This window comes from Trachurus trachurus, assembly GCF_905171665.1.
Source record: "Trachurus trachurus genome assembly, chromosome: 10".
NCBI classification, from domain to species: Eukaryota; Metazoa; Chordata; class Actinopteri; order Carangiformes; family Carangidae; genus Trachurus; species Trachurus trachurus.
This window is the reverse complement of record NC_139894.1, coordinates 15,157,540-15,182,006: the sequence shown is the minus strand read 5'-3', so window position 1 is coordinate 15,182,006 and position 24,467 is coordinate 15,157,540.

Sequence of the window (24,467 nt, the reverse complement as noted above, 5' to 3'; positions counted from 1 at the left end):
AAATCAAACGTACTAACAAATATTGTCCATGTAGCCAAATCCAGAGGCAGAATATCTTTATTTCTTTGTGGCATAGACCCACACTGTAATACTTAAACAATTAAAGACACATCAGTGAGCCGCACCGCTGGACTGGGTGACCTGTTTCTTCATTACGCCGAATATGTGCACTGTAGTTTACGTTGAGTCTCGCCTACACCATTCTTCCGCTGTCAGTACTCATTAGTGCACAAAATGTTTTTAGTGCTACAAATGTACAATTTCATCATGTCTGAGTAATGTTTCCAGAAAAGTGCAGTGAATGTCTATTGCAGGAAACTACTGAATCTTTGAAAATGTATTCATCATTACAGAAAATCATCACTTATTTAAAATATTTAAGATTTAACATATAATAAATGCACTGGTGTCCTGTGTGTTGTTGTTGGTGGTTAGTGGAGATAAGGGGAGGGCCTGGCAGTGCCATTATTTCCTGGTCTCTGCCCACATGTGGTCGCCCCCCCCCCCCCCCCCCCCCCCATACACACACACACACACACACACACACACACACCCTCCCCCAAGCGACACACTAAGACTTGGGAAGGTTATAAAAGCTGAGGGGGTGATTAAGAAGCAGGAATAATGGCCTCCACAAAACTAGGAATGCGTTTAACAGCTACAACGGCTCCGGAATCGTTCTAAATCGGACTGCCGCCATTAATATCAGGAATTATTCAGCTGCTCTTCCGCAGGGAACATTACGGCGGTTTTCAAAGGAACTGGTTCTGGGAAAAAACATGAGAAGCACAGGCAGGATGTACTGTAGGTTTATGATTTATGTCTGAGGGTGACCCCGGAGGATTTAGCTTGGGTATATCTGGAGCTGCGCTGACCTACCCACCAGTTCTGCATTGTTGGAGTTTGGTGGATCCTTATAAATCCAGGATTAGAAAAGTCAGATATACAAACACCTCCACCTCTCCGTCTCACACACAAGCAAACCAAGAAGAGGGAGAGGCAGAAAGAGTCACCCTTGGCGGCGGCTGCTGCCTGCTAAGCATGCCCAAACCCCAAACCCTATCACTTTCCTCATTACTGAAGCTTCATGGCTTTTTAGGGCTCTGTGCTTTATCTGGGATTTCACATTTCCCAGCCTGCCACTTGACATGGCTCACCCAGCTGCCAGCAATCAAGTAGCAGAGGGCAGCGGCGGGGCTGGCTGAGTCTTCAGGCTGCACCTTGATTTGAGAATTGCACATCACAGCCGCTGGCCCCGCTAAGCTTCGGTAATTACAGGCCACACATCCAATCGTGCCTCCAACCCTATTTCTACCCCACATCTTACACTGACCTGGCATAATGGGTGGAGGGGAAGGGGGTGCATACAGAGAGACAGAGATGGTCACGGGTCAAGGGTGGACTCAAGGGATGTGGATCTCTGCCTCAAAAGGCATGAAGTGTGTGACAGAGCTGGAGAAAGGAGCGAGAATGTGCTCCTCTAAGCATCCATACTGTCAATCTGGAGAGTGTTGCACGCATGGAACATCCTTGTACGTGTGTGTATGTGGGTGTGTGTGTGTGTTTTTTTTTAATGCATGTCCGTGTGCATGTACAAGTGTGCGCCTCGCTTACATCTACAGTACACACATTGTATGTGTATGTGCCTAATTGAGAGGTAAGCAAAAAAGTTGCCTTTAAAGTTGCCAATAAATATCCTGCCAGTAATGTTAAACACCTGCCCGTAAAGCCCAGAGGAATGCTAAATGAAACCAAGTTGCAGAGCCTGTCTCCTGTCTGGGGTCTCAAGTCAAGACAGCAGGATTTGTAATGGCTGTAACCAGGATTATTGAGTTCAAGCAGAACAGCCAGGAAGCGAGAAAAAAACTTGACATGGTCAGCAACACTGCTTTTCCTCCCTTTAACGGCCACTACAGCGACTTATGTGTGCATCCTTTGGTATATTTCAGATTATTACTCAACGTTACATTACACAGCAGAATCAATACTACAACTCTGAGTATTAAAAACACATGATGGTTTTTTTTTTTTTGGGGGGGGGGGGGGGGGGGGGGGGGCCATGGCCGTTACAGCTGAGTGATCAAAGCTCCTCATTGACTGTTGTGTAATACTAGTGGACACATGGGTGTTTAAACAAAAAAGTCTTCCCAGTGTCCTTTTGTGCGAGTCTGAGCCAGATAGAGTAAGACAGGACATTACTACAACTGAAAACATGCCCCCCTGATCTTCTCACCCCAGTGTCACACACCAATAACCGTCTCATACACACACTCCCCTCCAGCACACATGCCTGAACACGCACAAAGATAACCTCGCGCACATGCACTAAAGCATATACATTCACAAGATACAGTGTCAAGGGCAGGAAGAGGCTCTCACTGCGCTTATAGGAGCCTCCAGGGGTGAAAGGGAGCATCTGACCCCAGAAGCCAGAGGCGCTGTCGTTTGGCCTCATCTCTGGTTTCGATTCCCTAAACTCCTGACGCCTTCCTCCCACTGCACCTGTCGAGCGCCAGTAGACCCCCTGCCCGGACCCTTTCACCACAAAGAATATATGACCCCGCTCCCTGGTTCAGTCTGGCTAATTACTCCTGGCCTCAAACTGGCCTCAAATGCAACGACAGGACGAGACGTTCAGCTGCTGTTGCCACCCAGAGGCCCCACTTCGCCAGTCCTCCTTCTCTCCGGTGCCCCGCCATTCCTCAACAAGGGCCAGATAAGGCTGACCGAGCACAAGCATTTACTTCCAGAGTCACAGGCTGCCCCATTCAACCTAGAGATTAAGCACCGCTGTCTACACGCAACCATGAATAATGAAGCTATCACTCCAGACAGGCAGGCAACAGCAGTGCGAGTTATATACACCAGTAAGCTGCTGCACACACGTGCCAAACGTATACAGTAGCGGCACCCAGTATAGCTCATACATTATTTTGCAGCGCCAAAGACTCGGTTTTGCAGCGCCAAAGACACAGTCAATTAAATATCTTCAGTGGTCCTTACTTTCACTATAGGGTATCTAACTTAGCTTTACTTATAGTTTGAAATAGGACAATTCATTAAGGTGAAAAGCTGGGAGGCCCAGGTGCAACAGGAAGTGTTATGTGGCCCCACTACACACTCATTGTGCACAAGTGCCTTTGTGCTGTAAACTCACAGCCTGCACAAAGATAGTTAGTTGCCACAGTCCATTAAGCCATGAGCCAGCACTGATGTGCAGTCAGTGAACTGTGGCACATTATAGTGTAAAGACATCAACACACCACAGTATATCTATGGAAACATGATTGTATCGACACCTATTAATGTGTTGTTGTTTCAGTACTGTTCAAAGTTAAGCTGGATGAAAAGGTTACATGCAGGAACATCTGCCAGTCTGCTTTTGAGTGGAAGCAGCAATGATATTAATTTGCCAGGAATTGATTACTGGGTATAGATGAAGCTGCATCTGCAAAATACCATAAATAATTATTATTTGTAAGGCAAACTATGACCTTGCATCATATCAGGCTATAAGAGCTGGCAGTCAGAACAGCAGGTGGTGTTCATCATCTTCAATAATAATAATAATAACAATAATAACAACACTAATAATAATAATAATAATCCATCTGTCCATCTCTCTTTTTGTGATGACACATCTAAGCAGGAATTATAAAGATAGTGGAACACTCTTTGGGTTGTGGTGAAGTGCAAGTAATATTGTGTAATAATAAAATAAAACATAAAACATTTATTGCTTTCAGATTATCTTTAGTGAGGATATTCTGAAAAACATACAAAAGTGTAAATTTATGATTTTACACCTATTGAAATGAATACAAATGCATCAACTGAGTATTATCATTGCCCATTTTAATTTCATTTGTTTTATTCTTTCTTAGTTTTCGTTCACAATTAACAACTTGCCTTTTGCTATTATAGCACCTATATTTCTCATCTTTAATTGAGGAACAAGACCCTCCCTTGTAGGCTGTACCTGACGTGAGGGTGGATAATAGCAGACACCACGTGACTGCAGCACTTTCCGTCTGGGCGCACGGCAGGGCTCGTCAGAGCCTCCCTGGTGAGGACGACACACTCATGCACTGGACGGATAAAAATAGACGCCATTCATGTATTGAGAGGAGGCTTACAGAGTTACAACCTACATCCAACTTAGTGAACTTCATCGCCACCGGTTGTGTGTTTTTGTTGTTGCTATTGTTGATGTTCATCACAATTCAGACTTGAATCTGTCCAGATGAGTGTCAGATTGCGCAGGAGCGCACTGACCAGCCCCGCGCGGATCATACTCCTCCCTCCAGCAATTGTCAATCACGGCAAAAAAATACAGAGGTGTTTTCTGTTCCATCGCACCGCTCTCCTCAACCCCCGTGGTCTCAAAAGAGCGACGTCGACTCAATTCGCTGAATCACACAATAGCCTAAAGTCTTATCGCCTCTGCTAAGCGCTGCGTCACCGGCTTGAGAGAGAGGGGCAAAGTATGGCACCATATCTGAACTTGCATGAATGAAAGTGACGGCATTAAAGCACTCAGTCAGCAGGCGACTCACTCAGCCTCCAGTGCGTCTGTCTGTCTCGCCTGTGTGGCGCTCTCCTGCATCCTTCAATGAGCATCACTTTGTGGGAGCCGGTGCGAGGCATCCTCCTCTATACAAACACCGGTCCTGGACATCCTAGACAGCCCGTCCTGCGACATATTTTTAGTTTGGACCCGTTGATGTCACTTCCTGCCTGGGCAACAGCCTGCTCAAATGAGCCCAGGGATGTGGAGGGGTGTTCGGGGAGCCGTTAGAGGGAATTTTCGAGGTCACGCGGCAGGCAAGTTCACAAGGTCACGCGGGAGCGTAATTTCCAGAGGCAGACAAGAGGCACGTTAGTCTTAAAAAAAAAGAAGACAAGCATCATCCCCACCGGACTCATTCCAACTGTGCCCTATACTTTTATATAACCAGCCACATCCACATCGTCCGACCCCCCTGTGATGCGCCGGCGAGTTTCATTTCCTGGTACGCTGTGCGCATTTACGGCCACGATTATGCAACGAGGAAGGCTGCATCATCACTTTGGCGGTTATGACAAATACAACTAAGCATCACAATATTGAGAATGTGACACAGCACACAGGCAGAGACACTTGGAGTTTATCACAAAGTCATGGGACACCTGTTGATGTGAAATGAAAAATAATTCCATTTGGCTTCAGGTTTGCAGTTTTAAAACGAGCTCACGACCAATGTGGACTTAATTACTTGGTGTTGTGTTTAAGTTTCAAGCCCCTCCTTGTTTTAAAAAGTCTGTCCTTTGACATACATTCATGATAACTCAAAGGAGTCATAATGAGGGCACACATGGGGGCCTGGAGGAGACTGATTGCTCATGTCTGATGAGGAGTTGTGGTCGGCACACTGAGGTGATCTGCGAGATGGGTGATGGAGTCGACTCCTGCCAAGAGCACTATCCACTTTCCTCACCCAGGTCTCTCCTCTTTACCTTTGAACCCAGGCCCAGCAGCCCATCTCTGATCTACAGAGGGTCTCTTCTTACCCCCGTCCCCTTGCAGACCCCCTCATGATAGATGACCATCAGCATGCCAATACTGCACAATATTTCAATTTCCTGCCCAGGAAGAGGAATTTAAGGGGTTGAGTGAAGTTCAGAGGCACAGTGTGGTGCCTCCAGCTCACAACCAGCCCCCAGCCTTGCGCCGAAGCCCCGAGATCCAAACATTCGGCTGAGAACATTCCAGAAACCAGGCCCTCTCTGTGTCAACAAAACAACCCCATACCGCCATCGTCCTGCCTGACGGACAGCAACGCAGAGGACACTGACAGGAGACCCAGCAGCCTCCGTCAGTGCAACATTACAAAGATAAAAGCCCATTTGTTCACAAGTAAATATAGTTTCTGCAGAACTGAACTTTGAATGGTGAAATTCAAGCCACAAAATATTTTGGCTATTACTGAACTACACTTTTATTCAGGCCTCAAAATTCCAACACCTTATTATTTAACCTTGAATGAAAAATGTTGCTTCATATAATAAAATAGTGTCATATAAGTTATTGAAACATCAGACAAGTTTCTGTATTTGTCGAATAGGAGAGTTAATTACAGTTTTAAAAAGAAATCTTAATTTCAGGTCCAGGTTTCTAGGGCTTTTTTTCCAATTCACTTTTTTCCGAACCTAGATTTGTCTTGTCTATGTTGTGGCAAAGGCCATATACTGTAATAATATAAAAGAAAAATGTACATTTGCTGAATTACAAACCACAGGATAATGAAGATGTGCTTGACTTTGTGATGTGGATTAGTTATATTTATATGCCATGGTGAATTTAAACAAACAGGATTATGTACATTGTATCAATGTGAGTAGGGCAGGCAGATTTCCAATATGTGCACAAGTATACATGCGTGTGTGGTGTAGTATTTTTTGATAGGATGACGCTCTCATGTGGCTCTGTTGTGAAGGCCTGCCATTGGTCGATCAGTCAGAGGGCTGTGACAGGCAGGAGCAGAGGCTGCAAGGCAGGCACTGCAACCTAGTGGTGAAAGAGGGGTGTGTGGTGCAGAGGGGAGTGCACTATATGGATCATACTCTCACAAATACACACTTTCCGTTTCACTCATAGACACGCACACCAATGTGTGTACGCACTCACAATCAAACCCACATGTTTTGTTAATTCGCTGTATAGTTGTTTATCTCCTTGAAACACATGTTCTTAACCTCTAACCCATGCATTTGATCTAATGTCCTCAATACCCCACATAGTGTTCCAGGTTTAAAAATAACATAATTCCCGACACACCACCCACATCCATGACTTAAAGCCCTCTAACCAGGTTTGTATTTGTAATGTCAGTCCACCCTCGTTGCCCCTCCATCTTACACCCCCCAACTTCCATCCTCCCACAGCCAAGCCATGCTCTTGAACCAAACGGCAGCGATGACAACTTCAAAGTCAGGAGCTCTATGACTACCCAACCTTCAAAAAGGAGCATCCCTTTGCCTCTGCTATGGAATATTAAGAGCAGCATAACTAGACCAGCTGACCGACTGGGGGCTTCCACCTTTTTCCAATCAACCCAATGACACTTGGCCATACTAATTTATTTGGAGGCCTTCAGTTTAGGATCACAATTTAACCCCCTTCCCCAACCCCCTAAAAAAAAGAGAGATTACCCCACCCCTCCAGATGTGTTTTAGCAGTGATTGAAGGGGGCAGAAGGAGGAGCTTTGATAAAGAGGGGGCCGGGTATCGCTGGGTGGGTGGAGCTGCTTACCAATTTTGGGAGAAAGAGCAGTGCAGTACAGTAAGTGAAGGACCAAAAGCAGGGTTTAGCAGGGGCCCAGCTCAACCAGAGCCACGGCCCATTTTGCCTTGAAGGGGATTAATAATGAATCACGGCACTCCCACCCCCACCCCCCTTCTAAAAAGATATTCATGCATGCTAATGCATCCATTATTTATAGTGTGCATAGAGGCTGGCTAGTTGTGGCCACATGCAAGTGGGAGGGATGTAAGGATGCAGTGAGGAGGTGGGGGTCTCTTCCCCCCGAGTGAAGCGTAGAAGCTCTGGAAACAACATCCGCCCATTGTGGCTGGGCTGGAGCTGGGTGGGGATGTGATGGGGACTGGATATGGACAAGTAGGGGGAGGTGGGGGGGGTTGAGGGGGCCTCGCTGCCAGACAGGCAGCTCGTGCATAGGGAGAGAGCCGCCAAGTGTTGTGGGGGGAGGGGTGGATTAAACAAATAAATACATGATAAGAAATAATCATGCCAGGGAGGGAGGGCGTGATGGAGACAAAGAGGCTAAGAGGGACGAGTTGAGGGGGGGTGAGTTAAGTCGGACAGGATTTACTGTCTGGATGGTCCCGTACTTGACCAAAAAATAACATAGAAGGCCTGACAACTTTTGTGAGTGTTTTTCTGACTTGACTATCATAGAGGGTCGAAAGAAAGCTTTTCTACTCTGTCAGCATCCCCACATCTGAAATAAACCAGACACATCTGATTGAGCTCATCTTGTAATTTCAATAGCCGGTCTAGCATATACTATTAGGTAGCAGAGGGTGATAATTTAATAAAGCATTGCAGAAATTGATGTGGGGAAAGTGAAAGACGCAACGTAGATTTGTGAAATAGAGAAAAAGTGTGAGGCTGAGAGATGGAGGAAGAGTGAGAAGAGGCTGCGCTCCCTTTCATGTGCGCAGCATGCCAGGTATGTGGTGATGCAGCGCAGAAAAGAGCGGGGCGAGCTCAGTTGATAAGATAAAGCGTTAGAACGAGCCAGATGAGCTTTCAACCCTACTGATCCCCATATTAGCATAGATACAGAGTCATCAGCATGGCAGGGAGCTGGTGTTATGGAGGTGACACGAGGGCCATGACACCCCAACTCATCTCCATAGATATCACTGGGGCCCCAAAGATAAATCAGGCTTATCTATGACAGGTCTGTACTGCATAACATTCTGCCAACAAGCAACCACCTACAGTTTCAGTAATCCTTGTAAGTGATTTATTCCTAATACAGCTTTAGTTGTCCAAAACTGAATAAGTTAAAGATTACTTATAGTTGCTGCACAGTGCGCATGACAGCTGCTTCCACAAACTGTATAACATTGATAATCCTGTAGGGGGCTAGTCAGAGTTCACTGTTGTGACCTTGCTTCTTGCGTGCATGAATACACATCTGCTGAAGATGAGGTGATACTGTATCTGGGGTAAGAGGTTATCAGTGTGGCTTTGCAAAACCTGTTTCAATGGGATTGCCCTCTGATTTCAAAGTGTTGACCTGGTGTTATACCCGTGACATGCTAGTGAAGCAAATCCCCCAGTATGATGGCGTCATGAATACTTGTACCATAAACGGATCGAAAATTGTTACATGAAGTGTAAGATTCAGGAACAATGCAGGTACCAGCAAAACATCCATTAACGGCAAACATGCAACATGTTTCTCGACAAGTAGCACCGGAGGCAAGACCTCCCAGAAGGGACAATCTGCATTGTGCAAACATTGCAACCTTTGTTCCCCCAACAAACACAAGGTGAGGCACTTAAGTGTTTTTTTAATACCAAAACCTCAACCGCACACAGGAAAATCCATAAACTTTGGAATGATGTCAAAACAACATTGTGAGGTTTGACGGTTTTAATTTTCCACTGCTCAAAGTAAAAATGGCTCCTGCAACATTTCCTGCACCCCCGGTGATTTTTATGACAAATACAACAGCAGCTTAATTATACATGCGACCACCACCATAAAAGCAGAACCATTAACTACCATCTTGTTAACACAGAGGACCTGCCTTGAAAGTGCTAGAGTCGCATTTTAAAATGCTTTCACTCAGCGCCCGTCTGCTGTGGCAGATTGGCACCGTTTAGACAAAATATAAAAATTAATGTGGCCATGGATGCACGCCTCTCACTGTCTTGAATGAACAGGATGGTCACCAGTGAAGATCATTTTGATGGCCTATTCTTTATGTACTGGCTGAAGGAAATGCAAGCTGGTCAAATGTCACCCAGACAAACATGTGTCCAAAGAGGAAAAAACTGGTACACAGATATTTTCACTGACTTTGGATTCATCCTACAGCTGCATGGATGCAGGAAGAAAGGTGGCTTCTGGTGTCTCTGACCTGCCGCAGTGTGTCCAAGGAGAAATCTTTGGAGTCTCAAAATAAGACTGAACTATCAACCTCTTCCTGAAGAGGCTTTGGTTAAGTTTCAAAGGCTTCCTGGTTTTACGTTACTGGCCAAACACACCCCAGCTGTACACAAAGTGGCCACTCTCAACGAGACCCTATGGAGGCAGAGGGGAGATCAGACACCCCTTGACGTAACCAAACATCCCAGTTAAAAGCAAAGTGAGCAGAGGGGATGCCCTTGATGTTATTACTTGCTTCAACAGGTCGGTGCTCATTCATGGCAAGTGTGATATTACAGAAAGTAATATCATACTTGTGAGCAGTGGTTCAAGCCCAAAGGCCTCTACAAAGAGAATTCAAAGTTTGTCACTATGGTGAAGTAGAGCAGCAGTCTAAATATTTCATACTCTGTCCTTTAATCTACCTTATCCTGAAGAGTTCCATATGGCCTTCACAGCATATGTCAATCTCTTGGGTGATATAATGTAAAAACCCACAAAACACCCCCAAAAGGCAATCCCATCAAGCAGCATTCACTCAGAGATGTATGGTCCAATGTTAAGCAAATGGGCAGAGAAGCGGTGACCCACTGAATCCATTATTTCTCCTCCTATATCCATTGTCTTAAAGCCCGCCTTATGTGCCCAAAGTGCCTTTAAAGAGATGTTAAGAGAAAGGAGCTCTCTGCCTTGGAATGAGCTAACTCAATTATCATAGCAACTGGCAGTGCTCTTTAACATGTCAATGGTACTCGGCCTGTATGCATAATTTTGCTGTGTTATTGTGGTGGCCTCTGTGCTTCTCACTGACAAAAACCCAAACCACAGGCACGGGGGACTATTGTCATGGGCGCATCCATCTGCATCAAGGCCATTAGAGGATATTTGCACTTCCTCTGTGGCTCCTGGCTCTTTTTGACATGCGGCAGAAGGAGCAGGCATCACCCATCAATGTAGGGCCAATTGAGGTGCAGATTGACCAGAGGGACAGTGAAGAAGGACAGCCAGCAGGGCAGCGCTCCTGTCAAACCTAGTGATGGACACCCACGTGGGGGCTGGTAGCTGGCCTGCGGTTTCTGAGGTCCTATAGCAATTGATGGGACATGACTAGGCAGGCGCCCTGGTTTTATTCTTTTGTCCCCAGGGATGTTGAGGGTGTATCAGAATGTCAGCAGCTCTTGGCTGCAGCACACTTCTGGTGTCAACTGCCAACGATATACAACTGCCCCTTTCCTGCCTTCACACACACACACACTCACACACACCAGCAGGAAAAGACATGTTCAAGTTTACTGTGCCTTAGAGAAGAAAGAAAGAAACAGGTAGTTTTCTCTTTTTTGTTAAACCTCAGTACATGAATAAAACATGAATGTATAGAATCTATATGCTGCTTACATGAAGACGGCAAACAGTCTGAAGACAAATACATAAATGGTTCCCTTTGAAGCGGTGAGAACATGCTGATAGTCCTGATGTAGTTAACACCACAGCACTCATAGGGGCCTTGAAAGTCACCTCATAGGTGTGTGTGTATGTGCATGTATGAGTGTGCACAGCTGGAGCGGGGGGGTATAATAGTAAAATCATAGATCTCCATACGCGCATGGAAAAACAGCTCTCAGAGACATATCAAATAGAACCAATTCAGCTCCAACACATAAACACGTTAGCTGTCAATCCATATCTCCCCACATGTAACTTATACGCTTGTCGCTGCATACACAGCCTCCATGAGCTGTGCTGGAATGCTGACAGCACAGAGATATGGATCTTGATTTGATTAAGAGTCAGAGTTGAGGGTCCAAGCACTGGAGCCAATACTTGCTCGGGCGGGTGGGCAACGGGACTGTTGAAAAGGAGGTGAGGTGGAGGGGAAGGGGAAGGGGCAGAGTGTGATGGCAAAGGGGGGTTACCTGTGGCCCTGGCTCCAACTGGGAGTAATTTGGAACAGACTGCTCCCAATGTGTTCATTAGGTTGTGATTGGGCTGAGCGCAGGTGGGGAGGGCCTGCCCAGCCTGACGCTGAATAGTCCTGATTGTGCCCAGCATAAAACACCATCTGTTTCAATGAGGGAATGAGGGAGAGAGAGAGAGAGAGGGAAGCAGGAGGAAGGAGGAGGGAGCTACCGGTGAAAAGTCATGTTTTATGACTTCTGGACAATTTTGTGTACTAACAAAGGCACTAAAATTAAGAGGGAGAAAAAGCCATGCACAATGACATTTGAAACTTTCTCCGTCTAAAATCTACAAATAGAATAAGGGACATTAATATTAACTCCATTTTATGTAACAAAATAAGACCACAAACTCCATAAAATAAATTAATGACTATGGGAAAATTATCGCAATGAGAACAAACGTTGTTTCAAAACAAATAGGCAAAAAGTGGCCCATTCTAGACAAGAGGTAAAATGGCGTCCATTTGAATGGCAGGTTTGAGTCTAGCCGCAGCTTGCCACTGTGAGCAGACAGCTGAAGAGACAAGGGGATTGGAGATGGGGCAGCAGAGTTTATTTATGGGCCGTCCGCTTTAAAGCTGGGATGTTTTTGGTTAATCCTCTACTCATACCAGAAGCAGACATCCAAATGTTAATCTAGGTGTTTACACGCACATTTACACTGTCTGCTTTACCGTAGACACAACATTACACAAAATCACATTCACAGGTCTCATGCCGGTAAAAACACTGAGGACAAAATTTTCTTTTTACTCAGTCAGCTTCTCTCTCTGTCTTTTTTTCCTTTCTTTCTGCAAGGCCCTGGGAAGAAAAAGAAGAGAGCAGAAGAGAAGAAGGCCACTGTTTGCTGCTCGACTTTTGAAGCGTCTTTATCGGGCTTGGCAGCGTGGTCCTGCGTGTCCAAGCCTCGTCGTGCTTTTCATCCTTTGTGCTGTCCAAGGTGTGTCCAATGCACTGGGGCTTTGTGTGGGGAGGGAGACGACACATCACATTCTGTCTTCTGTCCCGAACTGGGGGATGGGGGGGATTGAGGGAGGGGGCTGTACAACAGAGGGGGGACAAAAAGCAAACTTATAGAAGGCCGCGAGTCTTCAAAGCCGCGATGCACAAAGGCTTATAAAGCGTTACTTCATGCAGAGTTGTGCCAGATGTAATTCCGGGGTTCCTGGAGATAGAGAATCACATGCAATGCCTGGCTCCGCCCCTGACACCATGAAAGGGCTGTGGCTAAGAAGATTCAACTGCAGAGGTGGGGGTGGGCAGAAAAGTTTGCTTGACTTTGATGAACAATAAACAAGTGAGTAAATAAGTTATCTTAAAGGTCCTGGTGCAAATCCACCCCTTGCCGTCTCAGAAAGGGTAATTTCATGTGCTTGATAGACGCAGGCGGACTGCCTGTCCCCATTAGAAATCAAGAAGGGTGGAAACAGCACCAAGCGACAAGTGACTCCCCTCCCCTTTATCACTCTGCTACCAGCTTCATGGTATAGGCTCTTTCATGTCTGATCAGTGCTTTCTACAGAAAATTATGTTGATTCATTGTTAATAAGCCCAGAGGTTGGCTGTGTGAGCGCACCGCATGGCGAATATAGGTAGGCTGTAGTTTTCCTGATCAACCTGACTAGTCCTCATCTGTTTCCTGTGGCCTCCTGCTGAGATGGGACGGGTGTCGAGTGTGCATTGTTAAATATGTTCCAGGGCACAAACGCTGCAACTGTCAGGTACACAGTACACAGCACAGCAGCCTGCTCCCTGTTCAGTGTGTGCACGCGTGTGCAGGTGGGCATGTGTATGTGTGTTTGGCTCACTGACAGTGAGTGATTGTGGGTGTGGAGGGAAGGGTGGTGCCATCACTTTAGGCCTGCAGATGGGGTTCCCACAGGAGGGGCACGCCCCGGTGTTTTCCAAGACAGAGACGAAGGCAAATATGGCAGCAGATCCATGTTTGCATCTTCCAGGTTCAGCAAAAACACTCCTATAGCCGGAGAACAGTAACGTCTTCTAGTCTCTTCATGTGCCATGTCCAAAGGCCTCCTGCTAGGGATGTGAAAACTACAGTGTCTGTATCCACAAGGTCAAGGCTTAGATGTCTTGCACAAAAGATTTTCTTTAGCAAGCTTTATTTCAGATATAACAGAGAAAACTAAACCGGGTAGAGCTTCATCAAGGTGACATAGTGCGAGCGCAATAATAGCATGTAAATGTACCTCAGTGACTCTCATCTTTGCAGGGTGGATTTACTCAGGGACCCGTGTTTATTTTACAGACTTCTATCTTGCCACGATGGCTCAGAATTTAAGTTTACTTTATGTCCTCAAAAGCAGTAAAAGGACCACATTTTTTTTATTTTTTATATACTCACGGAATTACAGTGGCTGGTTCAGAGCAGAATGAAATCTTGCCCGTGATTAGAGTGGAAATGAAGGATCTTGTGTATATCCAAGTGCTATTAAATGGCACCTGGCAGAGCAGGGCGCTAAAGCCTCACCCAGTTCTCCTTTGCATATCAATAAGTATGTACTTGCGTGAAATGGAATAATTCAACCATGGTATATTGGACTACAAAAATTATTTCTGATGTAGGAGCCACAATTAGCATGCAAATGCAGCGCAGATGAAATTATTTAAAATAATATTCAATAAAGAAATGAATTAGGGAGAATCCAAACATGTTGCCTCTCCTTAGTCCTTATATTGTAATGGCTGCCATTAGCGCAGATGTCTGTGGATTAAGGTAAGCGTTACAAGCATATGCAGCGAAACATATGGAAACAGTGTGTGCCACAGCGATAACACCGCTACAAAGTGGAGGTGCATAGGTGTTAAAGTGTGCAGCACTCTCATCTAGTGACTCATCGCTGTAACCTGTGTCCAAATGAAACTTTTGGATTAGCTACAAACTGCCGTGTATTTCTCCACATGCACACATCATTCTCAGGTCACAGAACAAAGCACAAGGGCCAGCAAGCAGGTGTCAGGGGTCATGGTATCCCAAGGGTACCTTGAGTCTCATCCCAAAACCTCTAACATTTTTCAAAGCCCTCCTGCAGCCCAGGACCTCATCAGCGAGTGCCCCCGATGGCCCCATGCACATATGCACTACCCCACACTCTTCTCTGCTGGGCGAAGGGGGAGCATGAGTGCATCACCTGGAGCCCTGAGTACGTGACGAACAGGCTTGGTCTGTCCAAAACCAGCCTGAGACCCGGTAGGGGGGGGCAATAATGATGCTGAGGGGGCAGAAACACATACAGGGGGCTGATTTCATTTACTTCATATTTCACAACGGCTTTTCGCACATTCCTGTTGAACTCAAAGTCGAGCCAGAGAGGGCTTCACCCCATGAGAGATAATTACTAATAACCCGCACGGCCCTGTTAGCTCGGGTTCATATACACATTCATTCAAATTTAAAACCATCACCTTAGGTTTACTCAAGCAGAGCTATGATAAATCATTTCAGTGTGTATGAAGTTAGATTTTCCCTAATATCTGGAACTTTTGAACATGCGCTGTGACAGAAATATAAGCCAAACTTTAACCACCACCAACATACGAAAGTGTCTATTGGGCCCTGATAAAGCAATGCGGTTAAAACCACTGATGGAGCAAATCTAAATCCCCATCCGCTTATCCAGCCTATCAGCAATCAATAAAGTATCTCCTCTTCACGAGTGGAGGCAGTTACAGCACTGACGAGCCCTTCCTTACATCAGGAGAGTGACTGTATGCCCCGCTATCTTACACGCAAGAGGCTGAGAAAAATTTAGGTGTTCAATCTCTCTGCAGATTATACTTTATCCGAGATGAAGGGCTGGAATAGAGCGAGTGTAGTTCAGTCAACCTAACTGAACGGGCGAGAATTAAGATGTTGTAGCGTGGGATGAGGCAGTTATGCATACATAACATGTTGAGGCTGGGACCCCCTACTGGGGAGAGGCACGACAAAGCCTCTCTAACAGCAATACCTCTGGGACAGCTAATGATTAATTAGCTTGTGTCATTAAGTGAGGCAAATGTCACCCGAGCTTCCTGGGGAAGCTGTCACACCATGTGTAGGCTACTCACAAGTTTCCCCCTCAGGTGCTGGGGAAGTCTGGGGGGGGGGTGGAGGGTGTAGTGTACTGTTACTAGTCAAATCCTGACATCTAGTGGCCAAATATAAAACTGCACCAATCTACTGCTGCCACAATGAGCAGGAAACATTTATCCAGACAAGTTTCTTAAACAAAATAACTAAGTAATTAAGGGAGAAGTTACACATAACAACTTGTGCCAAACATTGCTATAAGATAACAGGCGTACAACAGAGCGGTTATCCAGGTTCAGCCTTGGGATTACACCTTGCCCTCTGGTCGCTGATCACTAAATTAGGTGGGGTGACCTCTGACCTTTAAATGTCATTCACCTCATTGACCATGGCACCGATGTCAAAATTAGCTGATACTTCCTCAAACCCAAGTTTCAGAGGCACAAAGTGACAAATGGGGATGCTAGGAAATATTGGCTTTTTTTTCTTTTCTTTTTTTTTTTTTACTAAAAAGTCCTGACATCTCACAAACATTTTAAATGTAGCTTGCTTGATTTTATAGTGCAGAGTAATTTAAAAAAAGTTAATAAAACGCAGAGTAATTTTTAACATGAAAGCACACGATTTAAAATTTCTTACCAAAGATGCGAGATGCAGGCCGAGGTTGACGCCAGGTTGGGGCTAATCCAGACACCAGAATGGCAGTTAGAAAGTTACTAGCTTTAATTTCGCCATTTTCTTCCTTCTGCTTTGGACTATGCACATGCTCACACTTATTTATCTCTCTCTCTCGCTCTCTTTCTCCATGTCAGGATCAGTCAGTCTGACTCTTATGAAGATCAGCACTGAGTCCTGGCCTGCTACAAGACCAGACCAACAAGAAGTGAGAAGGCCTCTCTCTTCACCAGGGAGTGGCAGACAACGTGGACAGGCTTAACACACACACACACACACGCATATGCACCTCATGTCTGTGTTTATTCACGTCCACAACTGCACGTGCACACACACACACACACACACACAATCTGCTTCACCCTCACATAGACATACGCATACAAAAGCACACCTGTCAGGGCCTTTCCACTGCGTGAGCAAAAGCAAAGAAGTCTGGCCCCCCCTCCGTCTCTCTGTATGTGGTATCCCATGTCTGTTATATTAAAGCAAATCCATTCAGTTCCCACTTTCTCATCTGAGATAATGGCATGCGCAATTTTCACATTTAGGCAAGCAAGGACACATGCAGTCTCTCTCTCTCCCTCTCTCTGCTTAATGAATGGAATCGGATCCGGGCCCCTGTGGCTTTGGTCTAATCTGCCTTTGAAGATTTCTACAATTTCCAGATAAAGAAATAAACCCAAACCTCCTTGCACGGTGGTATTCTTTTGCAAAATACAGCACTAAATAAGACATCTACTCATATCTCATTATACATTTACTCATATCTACAAGTGCATGTGATTTCTATGTTATTTACGACAGCCATAAGGGCCCCGAGGCCTTGCCAGGAGCCTCCCAATTGTGCCAGTCTACTGGTGTGTGACGTTCATTTGAGGGGGGAATCTGTCAAATAGAATGATTGAATTAAAGTGCACTTTAGTCCAGAGTGCTCTCTCTTTGCCACTTTGCACCATAACATGTCTTGTCCTAAAATAATTAGAGTGAGGCCTTGGGTGGTGGAGTGGCCACATCCTCAATGGTCAAAAGAAGGAATGGTCTGGCTTTGAATGGAAGCCTCCCATCTTAAAAAACACTTTATTTCTTTACACTTGAGGTTTGTTGTCTTTTGTGACTATTATCCCCATTCACTATTTGCTTTCATGCAGCTGTGCCCCTCTTAAAAAAAAGTCTTTGTGCCAGCACCATGAATACAGGGAATGTGTCCATGGCAGGTAGCCCTTATTGCAAGTTAATCTCCTGAAAGAGCCTCATACAAGTACTTTTAAATTCTCCCTGAGCCACAGAGGGCTCATCATCAATCGAGCACTTCTCCCCTTTGTGGGGTTGATGAGTGTGGTGCGCGGCCGGTGACAATGGCTGCCAAGTGTGGCAAAGTAATCACCTTCTGGGGGAAAACACTAGTAATTACTTCTAAACTGTTTGGGCTTCGGAGACAACTGCTATTGTGCAATAAAATGAAAGGCTCGCTTTTGGAAGAGCAATGCTGTTTCTCTCAATCTGTTTGTCATCTGTTTGTTTACAGAGGTTTCTCTGTGCAGTTGCCCACTACAACCACGCTTGATCATATATGTGTGTATGTGCACACGTCCGCTAGTTTGTGTCTGTCCTCATGCCTTGGCACTCCCTCTCCTGTATTCCTGACAAGAAAAAGGACATTCGCCTCACACACAAAAGCAGACTTTGCATTGTATAAGCCACAATGTTAAGAGCCACTTAATTTTTATCAAACAATTAAATGTCTAATGTTCCCTCCATTCCAAAAGAGTATGTTAATTAAGCACATTCATTTTTTCAACCAGACTTACAGTATATTTCGTCCTCTATTGGGGTCTTAATAAGAGCTTTAGAGGAGTGACTATTTCCTGAGCTGCACTGATGCGATAGTACAGTTTCTGCTGATCCAGAGTAGCTTTTCATTTTAACTCATCATGGGTGGGACCACTACTGGAGAATACAGCATGATAGAAAAATAAACAAAACCAGCAAAAAAATGTTATATTGTGTAGAGATATTATGAAAAATGGTTTTCAGTAACACTGTTAATCTAATACCAACTCTTATCACCTTAATGCTAACTTTAAACTGTCACCATTACGAACATTATTTTATCAAATCAAATTCAGTGACGTTGCTAATTTTCTACAGTAATATATTTATCTTTGTAGGCCTGGGCTGAGAGATTAGGAACGCAGTTTAGATAAACTCCTGGTCTTACAAACTGCATTTATGGATTAAGGTGCGTATAATTCAGAGACAGATTTTGGTTTGCGGAATCTGCCGTAGATATGAACAAATCAACAAACAATCAAACAGACTACGCGTACAACACAAAATATTGGGAACTGCAAAATCATTTCTAAATTAGTATGTTTATATACCATAATTATATATCAATGCCTACACATACATACAGACACTTATGCGTAGGCACAGTGATGATTGAACCTTTGCTCATGCCGCAATTTTTCTTTTCAAGTTTATTGGGGTGAGCACTGATCTTTTGTGACATTATCAGTTAAAAGTAACCTGTCAGGGTTGATTTTAATACAACTCGTTGACCTTTTCTGTGCACCTCATTAAAGAGTGCTGCACTGACATAATTATTTCATTCCATGCTAATCAAACATCTGTTTATTGGATCTGTGCATGATAGTGTTGACATTACTCTAACTAAGAAAATAAGATATAATTTTAACCTTAAATTGTGGTAAAATGTTTCTAATATCACAAAACTTTAATTCTCTGTGTAATCTCTCAAGGATCAAACATCAAGCACCTGTTCACTGCAAACATTACATCACATTCACATGTATTATGTATGCGTATGTGAGAGATAGGTATCTGTTCTCAACGATGCATGTAAATAATTTAAAAAATGAAAAGCAGACTTCTAAAACATTTTTCAGAGTATGAAAGCCCCCTGCACTTGACCAGCACATGGAGCACGGTTTCTTTGAACATTATAGAGATTCACATCTAATGCAAGGATTATCAATAAATACAGGCAAGAAATTGCATTTCAAAAAACTTCTTGTCTCAGGAAAATAGCTTTCATTTCTCTGTTGCCTCGCACAGCGTCACACTCACTTACCTCGGCTTCATCAACTGCTGATATTGAAGGCTTGATATGGACTCATGGGGCCTTACTGGAAAAGCATGCAGGGCTTTTCATTCTATCAGGAAAAAAATGAAGTAAATTCAGCAATGAAAATGTTGATACATCTTTTCCACTTACTTTCCACATAATTCAATCTACTGTTAAGGCAGGGAAAATTCATTTTAAGTAGGCTACAAGGTTTGGTAAAATGATTGGGAGCCAGAAAAACATATGTAAAGAGTTAAAATAGCCTACATAAAATGCATTTTTGCTGTCCTGAATTACATATCATTGGTTAGAGAAACATTCATTTTCAATACCAAGAGCAAAATAAACTGTAGGGAGCTCTGCAACAATGGACAGTAATCATGTGTGCTTATACAGTCAGGGAGAGTTCAAGGGTTTTTGCACCTGCAACAATACCAGGTGTTTTCAGAATATATGAGTTTTCCTGACTGTTTGTGCCAGCAGCTGCATTCATTACTACATATAGCATAAGTAACAAAGACAGTTTGTGGTTGTGGTAATGAATGAATCCCCTTCACTCTCTTTACTGAGGCGCAATTTGTCTCTAATTTGCTTGAGAGTAGGCTAATTTTGGCCAGCAGAGGGCAGAAACCATCAAAACAAGCTGGCTGAGATGAGATAACACATCTCCCAAACAGCAGATTGATTGAGTGTCAGTGGACCAAGAAATCATAGCCTCAGACTCAGCAAATGTTTTCACATCAACTAAAAAAAATTGTGTAGCCTAATTATTTTAGCTGTTAATCAGTCAGCGCGTTGTGCTCTCTTCTGCTCCATAATAGACCACAATCACCAACTGCAAACTTAGAAACATGCCTACAATGACCTTTCAGTATTTTCGCATGCAGCATGACTGAAATTAGCATTCACGTTAATTTGACTTGGCAGATGTGACATAAACATTTATTCAACTGTATGCTTATACCCTGTACTGTTGTCTATTACTTGATACTGACAAACAGGAAGTTGGCTATAGTTTTGATGTTGTTGTTGCTGCTGCTGCTGTTCTAGCTGCAACAAGGAGCTATTTTCACATGTCAAGCTTCTTGAGTCTGATAGTGGGGCAGTGCACCTAGCTGACAGGCTAAACACAGTGGAGCAGGTAATTTCGGGCAGTGAGTTAGGACCGTGTAGCTAGTTGGGCCATAATATACAAAGAGCTAACAAGTAAGCCAACTGTCTATCATTTGGATCAATGTTTCTGGTCATTCAGCGAAGGTAAGTTCAGCATTGTCCTACTTACTTTGCAGCTCTGTTTGGGTCTTCACCTCCTCCAACTCAGAAAATGTCTTCCTTGCTTGCAGCTGGTAACTTAGCTACAACCTACCCTACTTGTAGATTTATGTAGCATTTGGGGTCAGACAGGTGACAAAGTGTAAGAAAAAGTGTTTTCATTTAAAAACCACGTTTCGTGCGAGCATTGAAGCTTTGAACGAATTAACTTCCCTGACCGTCCTACTTCACCCTTTGGTTTGTAAACACACGTCAGAGAGGGTCTGTCATTAAACGTTGACGTCGCCATTTTTCTTTTTTGGAGCCAAAATGTTTGGACGAAAGGGTGGAGCTAAGCAGAGGTGAGGGGCGGGCCAACCTGATAACACCTGGCTGCACCTGAAGGAGTGCGGAGCAGAGGGAGATTTCTGTTACACACCCGACAGCCCAATGAATAACTGATTTATTTTGTTGGTTTGAGGATTTCGGTCTGGCTGTCCTGTTTTCCAGTTTGATAATTTAGTTTTTGTTTGTTTGTTGTTGTTTTGTTTTTTTCCTATTTAGTGGTAATGCTCTCAAGGTTCTGGGTTCAGTCTCTGGACAATGTTCTCCCTGTGCAATAGGTTAATCTGTGACCCTAAAGTGTCACATGTGTGAGTGTCTGAACTTGTTTGTCTCTGTCAGTCCCATAGACCGGTGACCAGTTGGTGTATGCCCTCACCTGTATGCTGGTAGGCTAATGGGTGGATGGACTCTCTGGTGTGTGGCTGGGCCAGACATCCTTTCTTCTGTTCCCTTTGGCTAGCCTCCACACATATTGTTTGCCAATGAAATAACCATTGAATGTAAAGGTATGGCATCGCATCCTATGTTGCTGCACACTTGTAGGCTACTGTCTTCAGGGCAGCTGCAATAGGCTATGCATTACAGCCAACCTACAGCTGGTTGCACCATGCCCACTTAAATTGTAAGGACAGCTTTGAAGTTTATTCATTCAGACTTCTAAACCAGGCACTGAAAGCTATGAAGTATTATTTTTATGTTGACGATTTCTCATACATACTGTAATTTAGAGTTGTGCTTCATGTTGCACGAGAGATTCAGTTGCCTGTGTTATATGATGCAAACTTGTGACTGTGAAGTACATCTTTGCTTTGATCCACAACTGTATTTTATTTTCAGTTTTTATTACATCTGATTGCAAATTGCTACTTCTGTTTAAGCTTTAACCGGCAACTTAAATAATAGAAATGTTTATTAAATGTTGCTGGACTTACTCATGAAATATCAAAAGAGTTTCCCTTAAGTGTCTTGTATATTTTTCAGTTTTTATGATAAACTCTAAACTAATTAACTAGTTTGCTTTTAAAATCATTATGAGACATATGCAATTTATGCAAAAATTTGGATGTAGGACACACTTGTATGTAGCCTACTTGTGCCATTAAATCATGGTAGACTTGAGCTGAGCTAACAACTGCTTCAAACCATAAGAAATTAAAAGTGCTAGAGTTGATCCATCACTTAATTCCAGTTTAATTACCCTAATAAATCACCGCAGGTAATAAATCAAAGGCAAAAACAAAAGAAAAAGATATTAAACATATTTTTAAAATATAAAAGTGATATCTAGTGGACATGTTAATCTAGCCATCAAGAAGGCAGACACTGTGATAAAGATGCCAGTTTATGGGCAATAAACAGTAGAAAGACGCATATTAATAGGCTACATCAATATTTTTTAATCCAGAAAAGGAAAACTATGTCAGTTCTGCAATGGTTTTGTTTAGATTAATAAGAGACTTAATTAGATACTGTATGTAAAATACTGTTTGCCCTTTTCTCTGTAATATTCTTATAGGCTACATGTATGATTCTTACGTTATTTGGCAAATACCTAACATATAAAGTCCTTTCTGACTGAAAAATAAACTGACCTGAAAACAGACAGGAACAGTGAAGAAAAGAAGAGGAAGATAATTTGAGCCTGCAGAGCTGCAGCCCTTCCTGCTCTTCATGTGTTGTTATTTGTTGGCCCCTAGGTGTCAGTGAGTGACAGCAAATGAGTGACGGCGCTAGAGACAGAGAGACAAGAACCTGAGGCCGCTGTGAACATTCATACCAGTGTTATAATCGCATGAGGTAGCAGGCCTTTGAACCACTCAGCCCATTCAAGAGAGGAACAGGGAAACATCTCCCCACCTCTTTTGTGGTCACCAGCATTTCATTTGCAATCCAAATCTAAAACACAGGGTGGTGGAGAGTCACATCAAAGGGCTTTCTGATAGCTCAGATAGAGCAAAGACTTGAAATAAAATGGCTAATTATGAGTGTTAATTAGTAGGCCATATAAGCTGAGGACTAATTGGATTGTGCAATGTAGTTCTCCTTTTGTTTTCTGTGCATCTTAATGAAGCCTTTTTCTCTAGAAAGGCTGAAATGTTGAGACATACTTTAGAGTTTCCAGGATAAAAAATATGATATAAATGTGCAGTATACAAACATTAATAGAGGAACCTTTAACTCTAAGGCTGTGTTTATTTGATCAAAACAGCTAGGGCTATCCACATATTCATAAACAATAGATGTGAAAGCTCTTTTGTGTTAGTAGAGCCGTTAGAAGTTCCATGTAAATACATTTCAGCTGCATGGGCACAATGGGCTTCTATTTATCTATTCAGTCTCTGTCTTCAGTTTCATCCCATCAGAGGCTGAATGATGAAGCCTGAAAGAGTTGTAATAATGGAATACATGCAGTTAATTTCCCTTTTCCATTTGTGAATGGAGATTTTAAAGTTAAATAAGCTTCCTCGAACATATTATTTAACGATTGTTTTTTTTTAAATATATATCTACAAGTGAACATAAGCAACATTAGCTCTATGTTAAATAAATGTCAGAGGTGCAGTCCTTTGTAATAAATATGGAGTTTTTCTTTTTTGAGAAGAAGGTAATTCTGCCCTCTGTCTTTCTTTCTGTATGAAGAGCAGAAGAACAGCTGGCACACCTGCTCTGAAGTGAAGAGACAAACAAAAGACGAAATGAAAACAAGGATCTGCTGACAAATGATAAGAGAAATATGACTGGAAGTACCGGACCAGCAGTTTAGGCCATACAGATCTTTAGGTGAAGTTGTTGTATGAATCATTGCTTCCAAAGTCAAGAGCAAATTCTGAAACATTGCATTTGAAGGCAACATGAGACAAGAGCTAAATATCCTCTGGTGTGATTAAACCTTCTTAATTGAGCTTGATATTATAAATACAAGTGTCTACTTCTGAACAACTGTGACATTTCCAAAAACATGTTGAGTTGCTAACCACATTTCACCTTATAGCTATCAAATTAAAACCTTTATATTTCTAAACCTTTGGTGCTTGCAGCTCTGCAATGGGGGCTGATTTAGACCTATTTTCCTCTCTGCCCACAGTCGCCCTATTATGTGAAGATCACAGAAGCAGCCACTTGTTGTTACTAAGGAGATATGTGAGGCTGAAAGTATCCTATAGGCTGTGACTCAATGGACAATTTGGCTTTTTACAGAAGGGATAAAAAAGACAATTCTGATTTCTAAATGTCTAAATCCATATAAAAAGAAATGAAAGAAATTGTAATAAAAAGAAATAAAAATGATTCATTTGTTGGCAAATATAAATTATGCCTTTTCCTCTTATTAAAAATACATTTTCATTATGATTCCTCCATGTAGGAAAAGTGTGGATGTTGAAACGCACTTGCACATTCACAACAAAAGGGGAAAACGGAGTGAGGGAGGTGTAGGTGGTGGTGGTGGTGG